Source organism: Monodelphis domestica, chromosome 2 (genome assembly GCF_027887165.1).
Source record: "Monodelphis domestica isolate mMonDom1 chromosome 2, mMonDom1.pri, whole genome shotgun sequence".
Taxonomy (NCBI): domain Eukaryota; kingdom Metazoa; phylum Chordata; class Mammalia; order Didelphimorphia; family Didelphidae; genus Monodelphis; species Monodelphis domestica.
This window is the reverse complement of record NC_077228.1, coordinates 265,700,557-265,715,039: the sequence shown is the minus strand read 5'-3', so window position 1 is coordinate 265,715,039 and position 14,483 is coordinate 265,700,557. Positions and strand designations below refer to the sequence as shown.

Below are 14,483 nucleotides of genomic sequence, written 5' to 3'. Positions count from 1 at the left end.
GAGTTCTGGATCATAAAGGTCAAACAGTTACAGGTGACAGTGTGATCCCTATGAGTGGGTGAGGAGAAATAAAGGTGTAGGTCACAGAAGCTGAGGGGACCAGTATGGTGTGGGTGGAGAGTAAGGAACAATCAACACAAATAATGAAGTCCTTAAGTTTGAGGATGAGGATGGGTTGGGGAGGAAGATTAAACCAGATACTGAACTACTTGAGAAAGGAAGGAAAATGACATGGGGGACTAGCAGATAATAGTAAACAGGATGTTGACAGATAAGCAAAAATGACTTTCCTACCTTGCATGGTAGAGCATCCTCCTCTGTATGCAGCACAAAAAATCTTCATACTTTTTCAGATCTTTGCAAACTCCACACTGGAAAAATTCATCTTCTTCAAGTAGGAAAAAAATGCACCTTCCCCAAGCTGCCCACAAAACTGATAACTCCCTTCATGGCCACCCACTTTGGGGCTCTGGAGTTATAAGGAGGAGCACCAAAGTGGCCCAAATCCCATTGAGTCTGATGTCTCTCTTTTGAAAAGGTTTCTGTCATAAAGTTCAGGTAGTGGCTCCATCCGGGGACTTGTAGATGCCATAGCCCTCAAGTTCAGCAGAAGCTGGGGCCATACAGGATGCTCAGGGTCAGAAATGTACTCCAAGTAGAAACTCCAGGTCATTTGCTCAAATACCTTTCCCAGAGCAGGCTTAGAAACCATGGTTACTGGCTGAGGTGTTTTTGAAAATTCCTCTTAAGAAGGACTCTGCTTCCTTATTTGGTGGTGAGAGGGATAGGGCTGAAGCTGGGTTAGGGGTTGGGGTTAGGGTAGGAATTCAAGATGGGATTGGAACAATTTAGGACAAAGATAATTGACAGCCCCAGTGCTATCAAGTGTTGCCTTAGTTGCAATTTTGTCTTCAATTTATCAGCTAGCACTCATAGTTATCAAAGGTTACTGTTCCCAATTTTGTACCCCAAGAGTAGTAAGAGATGTTAAAAGTAATGGATTTGGGGGTTTCATGCCTCATCTCTGAGGATGGTATCATGAAAAATAACTCACATTTTCCAATGTACTATCCCTTGCTGTCTCAGAAAAAAATATTGGACTAACCTGGGGCCTTGCATACGCATGGTGTTTCTTGATTGATATGGACTAGAGTGACTATGATTCTGACAGTGTGGCAATTCTTAATTTGTTATGCTACATTTTCTTATTTCCCTTTCACTCTTCCTCCATTTCTCTATGTTTTTATCTTAGTTAAGGCCACCTCACGGATCCACATGGATCTCTCCCTTCTATGAAATTGGACAGCTCCTATTATGGTCCATACACATTCCTTTTCCCTGTTGTTTCTTTTTGAATCCTCTTCAATGCCTATTGTGTGTCGAATTAACAGTAAGTGTTCAATAAATGAATTCTGAATACTTGATTGAATGGAAGCCAATTGCAAATGGGATTATGGCTACATTGAGGGTTTAAGAAGTTAGAGCAAAGAAAAGGAACTATAGTTTCTATAGTGAATAGAAAACAAGAACAGTAGGGGACCCATCAATTGAGTAGGTTAAAAGAAAAACAGATTAGGAATCAGGAACCTGAGGTTCTGGTCTGTAATCTGCCAGTAACAAGCTGCATGACCTTGAGCAAGACCCTTAATTTCTTTGGGCTTCAAGGTGCTCAACTGTAAAATGAATATGGTAGAATAGATGATCTTTGAAGTCTTTCCCAGTAATATCACTACTAGATCTGTGTCCCAAAAAGATTTCTGTACTTGTGCAAAAATATTTGTAGTAGCTCTTTTTGTGGTGGCTGAGGGGATGCCCATCAATTAGAGAATGGCTGAACAAATTGTGATATATGATGGTGATGGAATACTACTGTGCTATACATGATGAAAGGGATGATTTCAGAAAAAGCTGAAAAGATCTACATGAACTGTTGCAGAGTGAAATAAGCAGAACCAGCCCAGGAGAACATTATACACACAGTAACAGCAATATTGTTGAATGATCAACTGTGAAGGATTTGGCTACTCTCAGCAATACATGATTCAGAACAATTCTGAAGGACTTAATACAAAGAATGCTACCCACCTCTAAAGAAGGAACTGTTGGAATCAGAATGCAGATCAAAGCATGCTATTTTTCACTTTATTTTATTTTTGTTTTTATTTGGGGGTTTTGGTTTTATGAGTATTTTCTTACAACAATGACCAATATGGAAATAAGTTTTGCATGATAATGCACGTATAACCCAGATAAAATTGCTTATCATCTCCAAGAGGGGGGAGGGAAAGGTGACAATTGGATCTTATAATTTTGGAAAACTTGTACTGAAAATTGTTGCATGTCATTGGGAAAAACATTTATTTTTAAAGAAAAAAGAAAAAATTTTAGACTAATGAATGCTAAGATTCTGTCTGGTTCTAAATCCATGTCATTAAGTGTCATGTCTAAGTCTTTGTGACCCCATTTAGGGTTTTCTTGGCAAAGATACTGGAGTGATTTGCCATTTCCTTCTCCAGCTCAATTTAAAGACAAGAAACCTCATGAGACAACAGTTAAGTGACTTGCCCAGGGTCACACAACTAGGAAGCGTCTGAGGACAGATTTGGATTCAAGGAAGATGAGTCTTTCTGACTCCTAGCCCAATACTCTTTCTATTGAGATACCTTGCTGCTGATTCTAAATCTATGTCACTGTGAGTAACATGAGGATCTTAGAAATGTACACCAATAATTCAACAAGAAACATTTTAAAAACAGCTACTCTAGACGATTGTGCTAGGTACCAGATCAATACAAAAATTAAATGAGACAAGTTTCTTGGGATCTAGATCTCAGAGAGTTTGCAAACTAGTTGCAATGCCATAAGACTCTACATTAAGGGAGGTAGTATAATAGTTAGTTTTATGGAACTTCATAGTTCTGAAATAGACTGAAATTTCATAGACTGAAATAAACACATGTAAGAAAAAGTTATGTTCTCTGATGCTGCAGGCTGTAATAAAATTCCACATACCTAGATTTATGAATCTTCAGAATAGGAAGAGAAGGAACTTATTATAATCATGGTCTTGAAGTAAAATAATATGCAAAATGACTGATGCAGAGAATAAATGTCCCAGAGGATAAAAGGAGAGAGAGTTCACCATGCTCTGGAATAGTCTAAGAAGGCTTTATAGAGGAGGCATGGCTTGAAGGACAGGTAGGACTGAGATAAGTAGAGGACTAATTTTCCTTATATAATAAAATAAAAGCAAGATTAGAATGCAGTGAGCACATAGTAGGTACAGAATAGATATTTGCCATGATAATGATACCTGCTGACCTTTACCTCAATGCTCTTTCCTTGGAGCACAGCCTACCTAGAAATTTTTAGTTAAAAAATACAATTATGAGAAAGAATTCTATCCACATCCAGAGAAAGAACTGTGGGAGTAGAAACACAGAAGAAAAAAAACTGCTTGATCACATAGTTCGATGGGGATATGATTGGGGATGCAGACTCTAAATGATCACTCTAGTGCAAATATTAATAATATGGAAATAGGTCTTGATCAATGACACATGTAAAACCCAGTGGAATTGCTCATTGGCTATTAGAGGGGGCTGGGAAGGAAAAAACATGAATCATGTAACCATGGAAAATATCCTAAATAACTTAATTAAATAAACTTAATTTTAAAAATCCAATTAGCTATTATACACTTAAGAGTCACTGAACAGGAAGTGCCCACAAAAGCCCTACTCTGCTGTCTCACTTGGGCACAAAGGTGATTCAATTCTATCCATGGTTCTCTTAAAAGCACATAGGATGTCAGTCAGAAGAAACTCCAGAGGCCACCTAGGCCAACATAAACAAGGTAAGGGTTTAAAAAAGAAAGGGGGAAGAAAACCTTTAAAGTCAGTCCCAGCAACTATGAGTATTTTCTGAGGGTCCAGTCAACCTAAGTAAGGAGAATTTTATCACCATTAGGATGGCCAACAGGTGGTGAATTCTTTGGTTGTGGTAACTGATGAAACAAAAGAACAAAATAGACCTCAATCCTATGAGCTCTGGTTTTGAACTTACAAAAGCAGAATAGTGGAGGGCAGAAGATGCTAAGAATCATAGTTTTTAGATAATTTATAAACAGTAATGTTGACACCATAAGTGTCTTATCCTTGTCCAAAATCTGATAGGTTAATATATTGAAAGAAATTAATCACATCAATAATGAAATTTTTATGACTGAAACCAAAAAATACAAGGAAATTGTCTAAATGGAAGAATAGATTATAGTTTTTCCTTGCAGAAAGAGGGGGAAAAATGGAGCTGTTCTAGTTAGTTGCATCATGGTCCAACGGCAAAAAGAAACATAATTTCATAGACCATTCATCTCATATTGAAATGCTCATATTAAGAATTTTTGGGAAAACTCAGTTATTATTAAGATATCTTTAGCTTACATATCAACATTTCTTGCAGAGGATAGTAGGGAAGTTCTTCAAAGAACTAAATAAGATCTTCCAAATGTAAATCATGGACTTCAGATACAAAGGTGAATATTGGAGAATAGAGATAGTAGAAAAAGAAAACATATTGGGAAAAATATGGCTAAGAGACCAAAGTCTTGTAGATAGATGACAGATACTGTCTGTCTATGTATCATGAATACTTGAAAAAGGAAGTCAGGAGAAGGAAAGCATCTACAAACAGCACAATAAATGAAATTTGTTATATCTTAATAAACAGGATATACCTGGTTACCAATGTCACAGTCATTTCCAAATCAGCTATTTTTCTATGCATAGTAAAACCATCAATGTGTTGGAGCAAAGATCAAGATCAATCCCAAATTAGAATAAAAATGAGAAAATTATATAGATTATATTTAAAACAACCCAAACTTGACCTATATAAACAAAGTATTGACACTGGAAAAAAAGGAAATGGATAAAGGCACCAATTATACCAATCCCTACAGAGATTTAAGTGATATAAATCAATTGCCAGAATGAAGAAGCCAAAAAGAGTCTAAAAACCATTGCAGGCAGCCAAGGTCAATATGTTTAAATAATTCACTTGTGACATTTTATTGGATCTGGGAAGGTTATAAGTACTATCATCTCAGGATAGTAAGAAACAGCTGAAAGGAAAAAATAAATTTATGGAAAGTTTGATAAGATACTCAATTTAAACCAAGATCATCCATTTAAAGATGAAACTAGAAAGAGGACAACAAAGACAAAAAAATGGAAAAGATCTGTCAAGGTTTCTATAACAAACTATTTTCTCCAGTGATAATGGAATTATATTTGGATTCAAATACCATTGTCCCCAACATGCTACAAAAGGATGCAGAAATGATAGATAGGAAGACCAACTATACTAGACTAAGTATACAGTAAGTCTATTCTGAAATGACACAATTGGCCCCCAAACCACCACCCATTGGCTTTGATAGGTTAATTCTCAAAATATCTGAAGGTGAAGACACTAAACTCTTGAAAAAAAATGAATGTAGTAATCAAGAAAATACTGATAACTAATAAGTCAAACACCTACTTTTTCATATCTATGCAATGAGAATAATCAATAAACATATTAAAGTGATCCTTGAAAGTACTAGAAGCCAAAGGATAGGTTCTTACAAATGGTAATCTGTGACAGACTTCTTCTTTATAGTCATACCATTGACAAAAAGCTACAAGAAATACATGATCCTACTGTGCTTACTGTTTGCTGTGAACCTTAAAAATTGCTCACCATAAAAAAACACTTGATGAAGCAAAATAACATTTTAAAAGCTTTCCTCCAACAAGTAAAGACATCACCATGCATATGCTAATGATACAAGACTCCTTGGACAAGAAAACAGATAAAATTGTTCAATAATTCTCTGGTACTTAATATTAAACAAGAAATAAAATAAGAAGACACATTCTTGTCAAAATTATGTACCAACTCATAAAGGATGTCCAGTGCAAAGGCCTAATAGAAGTGAGATTCCCTATAGATATTAAGATCCTCCAGATATTTCTGTTTACAGATAAGAGTGCAGACTGTATCAACTTCTAGCTACTTAAGTGAGATATGTAACCATTCAAAAGAGTTAGATCTAACTATACACACAGGGAACACTAATCCAATGAGGAACACTTATTTTATATACTATAGTAGGAGCTGGCAAACCAAATGGGTCAATTTAGCCCAAGCCTGTTTCTATATGGCCTGTGACCTAAGAATGGCTTGTATATTTAAAAATACAATAAAGTGTTATTTAAAAAGGTAAAAACTATTCCAAGCTGAGGAGACTATTCAAAAATAGGCAGAGGGTGGGTCTATTTAGCCTACAGGCCATTGCAAACCCTGTTAACTTATATGTAGTTGGTTGTTCAACCGACAGAATTGATCACTGTACATAGATCTTGGCCAAACACCAAAGATATATACTGAACTGAATAAGAAAGAAAAGGCTGGATTATATTTGAGATATCATAGAAACCTGACTTTTAACCTCAATCTTCCAGTGATGCTGTGTTTGAATAATGGAATACCATAATCTTTGGAAAATCAAAATCATGTATTACTGAAAGGGCAATGGAAAGATGTAGAGTGGTCATGAATAAGACTCAGCATACTGCTGACAAAGAATTGTGTATAAGATATAGTGCAAAAAATATCTCAGAGATGTCCTACTAGAAAAGAAGGTAGGAAGCAATAATAGCTGTGTAGTCTAAATGCTGTATCCATGCAATTTTAGGAAAGATAGAATATAAGCTTCTTGATAGTGGAGGTGATTACATTCTTTACATTCATATTTCCAGAAGCTACCACATAGTAAGTACTTAATACATGCTTATTGATCGACAATTCTAATCCTGAGTTGAGCTTGGCCCCTTCAGTCTCTTTTCCCTATTGCTTGTTAGAGCAATGACAAAAGGATCCTGCCTTTAAACTGACCCCCTTGGAAAGTCCATAGACAAACAACATTCTTTCCCCACCCCATCCTCAGAATCACCTAGTGAAGATGATGGAAAGCACCTTTAGTCAATTCCCTGACCTGGCAACCTCAATGCCTTGTCCCCTCCTCTCTCAAAAAATGTTTTCTTCCATCTCAAATTTTCCTAGAAAACTTTGTCTAGATCCCTCCACTGTCTCCATTCCAGTTTACCTGTTACTATTCTTAGGGTGGATACATGTTGTGCCCCTTAAGTTAAAATCCCTTAAGGTGGGGAATTGTGTCACTTAAAAAAAATCTCTGTATTCCTGGTGGAGAAACATAATGCCTTGCACGTAGCAGAAACTTAACAAATCTGTTTAATTGAGTTTAGTCCAAAGCTCTTATCTTACAAATGAGAAAAGTAAGGTCCTGACTGTGAACTGATATGGCAAAGCCTGGACTGGAACCAAGTCTCTTGACAACCTAGAAGAAGTCTTCTCTCTTTTAAAATTTCCCCTCCTGTTTCTGCTTCCTCAAAGCACATGGTCTTAGGAACGACACCCACGTGATCAGGCCCTGGGCTTGAGCTCATCTGGTAGCAAGGAGGGCCTGCGTGGATGCTAGAGGAAGCTCAAGGGCCTATTGGATGCATGCACAGGAACTGCTAGCACAGCAGCAGAGGAGGAAAAAAAGACGGCAGCAGTATCTGCCATCCCTCAAGTCTCCGCCTTCCCCCTTCTTCCCACCGCTCCTGTCTGCCCATAGATACCTCTCCCAGGCCAGTGGCCGTCGGTCCCTCCAGAGTCTTTCGACCTACCCCGTCTCGGTCTCCACCCTGGGGGAAAAGAAATCTCCTGGCCTTTCAGCAACACCCAAGACACCTCTCGGAAGGTTGGAAGGAGGGAGAAGGGAAGGAGGGAAGAGGTCTGAATATGTGTGTGTGTGTCAGATGCCTGTATGCCGAGGAGGGACGGTGCGGAGAGGGATCTTCTCTGTAGGTACAGCTCGCTCCTCTAAACAGCTTCCCGTCGGTTCTGGGCTTCCGGTTCCCTCCCATTCATTCACAGTTAGGTTGTTCTGCCTAGAGACCGAAGGGGGAGCTCCGATAGCGGTTCTTACTGGAGCAGCTGAATCTAGCGTGGACCAATCAGTGGAGTGAAGGATAGAACTCCCCCGCCTCATCCCCACCCTACTCTTAGACTTAAGATCTATTCCACTCCCTGAGACAACTCTTTTGGGCTACATGCTTCAGTTTCAGATAGACTTTACCCTCGAGAAGCTTGCTGGCTTCCCTTGTCCTGCCCTTTCACTTGGTAGTAGGCTTCCCACCAGGAGTGAGTTGGTAAATGTTTAACCACCAACTCTCTTGAAACAAAAATGTGTGCACAGCACAAATTTTAAGTTTAATCTCCATCATTAACATCTTCTACCACTTCTAAAAGTCTGGACAATCAACAAAGTGATAATATAAATCCCTCATTTATAGTGTTAACCGACTTCTGAGGTGCAAATGCTCACACTGAAAATTTAACAATCAGAGAAGCATATATATGAGCTGGCTCCAACACTCCTCTCCGTTCTCTCCCTCCCCCCCAACATAGGGCTGATGCAGCTGAAATGCAATTAGAGCAATTAATTTTCTAATGCTGGTATTTTTTTGATTACCGTGCAGAAGGACTATCTTTCTATTCACACGAATGAATGAATGAGTGAAACATTTGTGAAACTCTTTCTAGGCTTATTGTGGTAAGTACTGGAAATTTTAAAAAAGTCTCTATTAGCAAGAAGCTCACTATTTTCTGAATAGTTTGTGTAGTATTGGAATTAATTGTTGTTTAAATGTTTGGTAGAATTCACTTGGGAATCCATCAGATCCTGGGGATTTTTGTTTAGGGAAATGCCATCATGGCATCTTCAATTCCTTTTTTCTAAAATGGGATTATTTAAATATTTTATTTCCTCTTCTTGTAATCAGGGCAATTTATATTTTTGCAAATATTCATCCATTTCACTTAGATTGAGAAATCTATTAGCACATAATTGGGTAAACTAGTTCCTAATGATTGCTTTAATTTCTTCTTCACTGGTGGTGAGTTCACCCTTTCCATTTTGGATACTGATAATTTGGTTTTCTTTTTTTCTTAAGATCAAACTAACCAATGATCTATTTTATTGGCTATTGTCATAAAACCAGCTCCTAGTCTTATTTAGTACAATGGTTTTCTTACTCTCATTTTTATTAATCTCTTTTGATTTTCAGGATTTCCAATTTGGTCTTTAATTGATAATTTAAAATTTGTTGTTCTAGTTTTTTTAGTTGCCTGCCCAATTAGTTGATCTTCTCTTTCTGTGTTTTATTGATGTAAGCATTTAGAGATACAAAATTTCCTCTAAGTATTTCTTTGGCTGTATCCCATAATTTTTAATGTCTTATTTCATTATTGTCATTGTTTTAAATGGAATCATTGATTATTTCTATGATTCGTTCTTTGACTCATCCATTCTTTAGAATGAGATTGTTTGGTTTCTGATTAATCTTTAATTTGTCTTTCAATGACCCCTCATTGAATATAGTTTTTACTGCATTATAACTTGAAAAGGATGCATTTATCATTTCTGCTTTTCCAAATTTTGTTTGAGGTTTTTATTCCCTAACACATTTTTGTATAAGTGCTATATACCACTGAGAAAATGTATAGTCCTTTCTATTCCCATTCAATTTTCTCCAGAGGTCCTTCAGACTTAACTGTTCTAAAATTCTATTCACCTCCTTAACTCCTTTCTTGTTTATTTTTTGGTTAGATTTATCTAGTTCTGAGAGGAGAAAGTTGAAGTCCCCAACCAGTTTTGCTGTCTATTCCCTCCTATATGTCATTTAAGTTTTCCTTTAAAAAGCTGGATGCTATACCATTTGGTGTATATATATTTTGTATTTACATTTTTATTGTCTATTCTACTGTTTATCAAGATGTAATTTCTTTATCTGTTTTAATTGGATTTGTTTTTGCTTTAGTTTTGTCTAAGATCATAATTGCTATCTTTACTTTTTTTCTTTAGATAAAGCATAATAGATTCTATTCCATCCCCTTTGCTTTGTGTACCTGTTTCAGATGTGTTTCTTGTAAATGAAGTATTGTAGAATTCTGCTGTCTACTTCTATTTTATGGGTAAGTTCATCCCATTCACATTCACAGTTATGATTATTAACTGTTTATTCTCCACCATCTTATCTTCCCTACTTTCCCTATGTTTATCCTTCCTTCTCCTTTCACTCTGTTCCTTTTCACAAGTATTTCTGATCATTGTCTCCAAAAATTTGCCCTCTCTTCTATAAGTCCCTCCCTTTCTTATTCCTCTCCACTCCTATTTCCCTATTAGGTAAAACAGATTTCTATACCTAACTGAATATGGATATTGTTCCCTCTTAAGAATTATAAGTATCATCTTCCCATGTAAGGATGTAAATAGTTTAATCTTAATGAATCCCTTATGGTTTCTCTTTCCTGTTTGCCTTTTTATGCTTCTCTAGAGTCTTTCAGAGTCTAATTTTCTGTTCAGCTCTGATATTTTCATCAAGAATGCTTGAAAGTTCTCTATTTTAAGAAATGACCATTTTTTTCTCCTTAAAGGATTATATTCAGTTTTGTTGGGTAGATAATTCTTGGTTGTAATCCTAGCTCTTTTGGCTTTCAGAGTATCATATTCCAAGTCTTTTATAATCCTTTAATATAGAAGCTGCTAGGTCCTGTGTAATCCTGACTGTGGTTCCATGATATTTGAATTGTTTCTTTTTGGCTGCTTGCAATATTTTCTCCTTGACCTTGGAGCTCTGGAATTTGTCTATAATATTCCTGGGAGTTTTTATTTTGGAGGATCCCTAAAAGGGATCACCTTTTAGGAGGTGATCAGTAGATTCATTCAATTTCTATTTTGTGCTCTTGTTCAAGAGTATCAGGGCAATTTTCCTTCATAATTTCCTGAAAGATGATGCCTCTCATCTTTTTTTTTTTTGATCATGGCATTCAAGTAGTCCAATACTTAAAAAAAAAACAAAAAAACCCTCCTTTCTGCCTTAGACTCAATACTGCGTATTGGTCCCAAGGCAGAAGAGTGGCAAGGGCTAGGCAATGGGGGTTAAGTGACTTGCCCAGGGTCACACATCTAAGTGTCTGAAGTCAGTTTTGAACCTAGGACCTCCTGTCTCTAGGCCTGGCTCTCAATCCACTGAGATGTCCAGCTGCTTCCTAGTCCAATACTTTAAAAATAATTTCTCCTCTATTTATTTTCTAGATCAGTTGTTTTAATGATATATTTCTATAATGATATATTTCTTCTATTTTTCTACATTATAAAATTTTCTTGATGTTTTATGGAGTTAGTAGCTTCCACTTATCCAATTTTAATTTGTAAGAAATTATTTTCTTAATTAAGCTTCTGTACCTCTTTTTCCATTTGACCAATTCTGCTTTTTAAGAAATTTTCTATTCAGTGGATTTTTGTGCTGTTTTTACTATTTGACCTATTCTGTTTTTTAAGATGCTATTTTCTTCCATTTTGTGTGTGTGTGTGCATGTGCCTTTTTTACCAAACTGTTAACTCTTCCTTGCATGACTTTCATTTCTTCTCCCTCTTTTTTCCTGTGCTTCTCAAGCTTTTCCAGGATCCGATTTTACTTTGAGGTTTTGCATGTAGGTGATTTGATCTCATTGTTGTCTTCTCAGTTGGTGCCTTTTTCTTCCCTGTCTCCATAATAACTTTCAACCATTAGAGTTTTTTTTTAAATTTGCTCATTTTTCTGTCCTTTTTCTTGACTTTTATTTTTATATTAAAGGTGGAGTTTCTTCTCCAGTTGAAGGGAGCACTCTCCTAAACTTAAGGTTTTTAAATATTTCTACCCTTAGAGCTGGTTCTTGATATCTTGCAAGTTTCAGTTCTTCCAAGTTGGTATGATTCCATCTCTTTATTGATTCTGCCACTCTAGAAATCATTTTGAAATGCTATTCTAAATTTTTTTTGAGAGGGATTTGGGAGTCTGCCTCTACCCTGCCATCTTGGCTCTGCCTCTCAACAGTTTTAGGAACTCACATTCTAATGGGGTAGACAACACATGGAAGATTTCAGTTGGAATTCAGTTGGAAAGGTTCCATGGTCCTTAAAAGGATAGCTGCAAAATGGAGGGTAATGCCTTTTCTTTAGTGTCATTTCCACATTAGATCTTCATTAGTTATGGCAGTGAACTCTCTTCCTAGGGAGCAACCACATAGCTTTAGATATACAAAGTTGGGAGGAAAATGCACAATGCCAAGCATCTTGAGGACAACATCTAGGCCTCTACTTAGATTCTAGCCTTAAAGCTAAGAATACCTGAGTTCAAAACCTTCCACTGACACATCCTGACTATGTGGCCCTGGGAAAGTCATTTGATCTCTCCTGTTAATGCTCTAAAACCAAAAGTTGCAGGGAAGGTGCCCACCCACCCACCTATATATATATATAGGGGTGTATGGGGTGCTCAGGGAGGGGTAATATCTCTGGTATGGAGGGCTTGTTGTGCCCTTGTAGGGCAGCTCTCCAGCCACTGACCCTCACCTGACACCCAGCTCTCACTTGTGGCTCCTAGTAGCTGCTAGCATGCGGCAGCAGCCACACCCCGGGCAATGGCTTCGACAGGCCAGTTAAACCTTGTGAAGGTAGCCATCGAGTTGACGTCGACCCCTGGTGAACTAGGGCTTTGCTTACCCAGCATGTGAAGACTGCTTCGGCGGAACAGGCGGAAGAAACCAACAACAAGGTTCAATGGCTGAGATGGCGATGCAGCAAGGCACTGTGGAGTGTTTAGGGCGTGATGGAGCACAAAAGACAACACGGCCATCCAATGCAGCTGAGGAAGTCTCCAGGTGTAACGACTTTTCGTGCCAATGGACCCAGGCTTCCAACGCCGAGGGAGTGGGACTGTCTCTGTGCATCGACTTTTCCACTTAAATCTTCATGCACAGGTGTCTTTGTGCACAAAAACGCACAAAGACAATCATCTTGGCATGGCGGCAGCTATTGTCCTGTGTTTAGTGGTGAGTTTCCCTTGATACCATATTGGAGGAAGCCTAGTAACATAATTTAGGTGGGGCATCTTCTTTGAGCTCTTGGAATTTAGGCTGATTTTTCCTCCTTTACCTTCTAAATACTATCCACTTAGAAGCCTCTAATCTTCAGAAACCTTGTGGTGGAGGACTTTGAACTCCCCCTGGCACAGGCCAGGTGGGTGAAATCTATACCCTTTAACTCTCTCTTCTCCTTGATTTCTTCCCTCTATATTGATTAAACCACCATAGATTTCCAAACTGACTTGGGTATTTTATTTGGGATATCCCTTGGTGACCAAAAATCAAACTTAGATTAGGTCATGACCCTAAATTATCCTTATATTATCTCTGTCTGAGGGAAAGACCTGAAGGATCTCAGTGTTTCCCTTTCTCAACTTGGGAAACACTATTGAATATCCACTGTGGTTTTTATAAATTGTTTAACTCTGAGAAGACCAAAGAAAAACCTGGTCTTTGGCTCTGAGTCTGAGTCTGAGTCTTAACAGACTCAGAGTCCTAACTTGATTCTTGTTGAGACTCAACCAGCTAGCCTTTGCTATTTTATAATTTGAAGGTGAAGTTAAGATTTATAAGGATAATAGTGGTAGTTTTATTTAGATAGTATAAATTTGGGTTAGTTAGATCAGGGAGGATTAGTGTAGCCTGTGAAACATAGGAGAAGCAGTTCCTTGTGGAACCAGGGAGTTTATTTGGGTGGATTTAGAATCCCTTAGAATTAGAAACCCTTCCTTATCCTTATGTATTTCAATAAATATTTTATTTTTATAATAAGAGTCTCCTTAGCATCCTTGTGCCTGGCCCTGAAGGGAAGTTCACCTTTGAGCTAAATTTACTTCATCACTAAGGATACTTTTGATTACATCTATCAAAAGTATCCAAATAGTTTTGAACCTATATTGAACAGTGTTTTCCATATAAATATTTTATTTTATAACTCGCAAATTTATTTTTGCAGTTTGGCAAGCTAAATAGGACAAAGAAACTAATTGTATGATTTTAAGGGTCCAACTGTCAACTTGGGCAGTTGGAACCATTGTCTCAGCAGTTGGTCTGTGGAAGCAGCTAGAGTTGACAGTTTCACTGTGAGCCGTGGTAACAGTAAGTTGAACTCTAGTTGGCTACAGTCAACTTGATACAAAGAATCTGTACTCTCAGAAAACCTGGTGAATTAGCTACATAAAATCACCATGGGATTTTCTCTATTAGATATGAATTCTCTCATTTTCACTATTATACCAGGATATATACAAAATGTACTTGCCTATGACGTTCTAATGCCATTACTCTCATTGACACTCCTACAACTAATCTCTTATGTCCCTGTGCTACTATTGTTTATCATGTGCTTTTACATGATGATAAAATCTTTGGTGGTTGTGTTTAAATATTTATTTTTTTGTTTAAACATTTAAAAGCAAGCATCAAGCAAGCTACTGCAAAGAGTGTTCTAATGTTAAAAGTGA

The 14,483-nt window shown here is 37.3% G+C and overlaps 1 protein-coding gene across 2 annotated transcripts in view; it reads right to left on the bottom strand.

Moving 5' to 3' along the window:
• TRIM39 (tripartite motif containing 39) overlaps positions 1-7,986 on the bottom strand; it is a 55,501-nt gene extending 47,515 nt beyond the window's left edge. For both annotated transcript variants that reach the window (XM_056817824.1, XM_056817825.1), the window contains exon 1: positions 295-7,986. The gene's annotated coding sequence lies outside the window, so the exon portion shown is untranslated. The remainder of the gene's footprint in view (positions 1-294) is intronic.
• Positions 7,987-14,483: the final 6,497 nt, after the last annotated feature.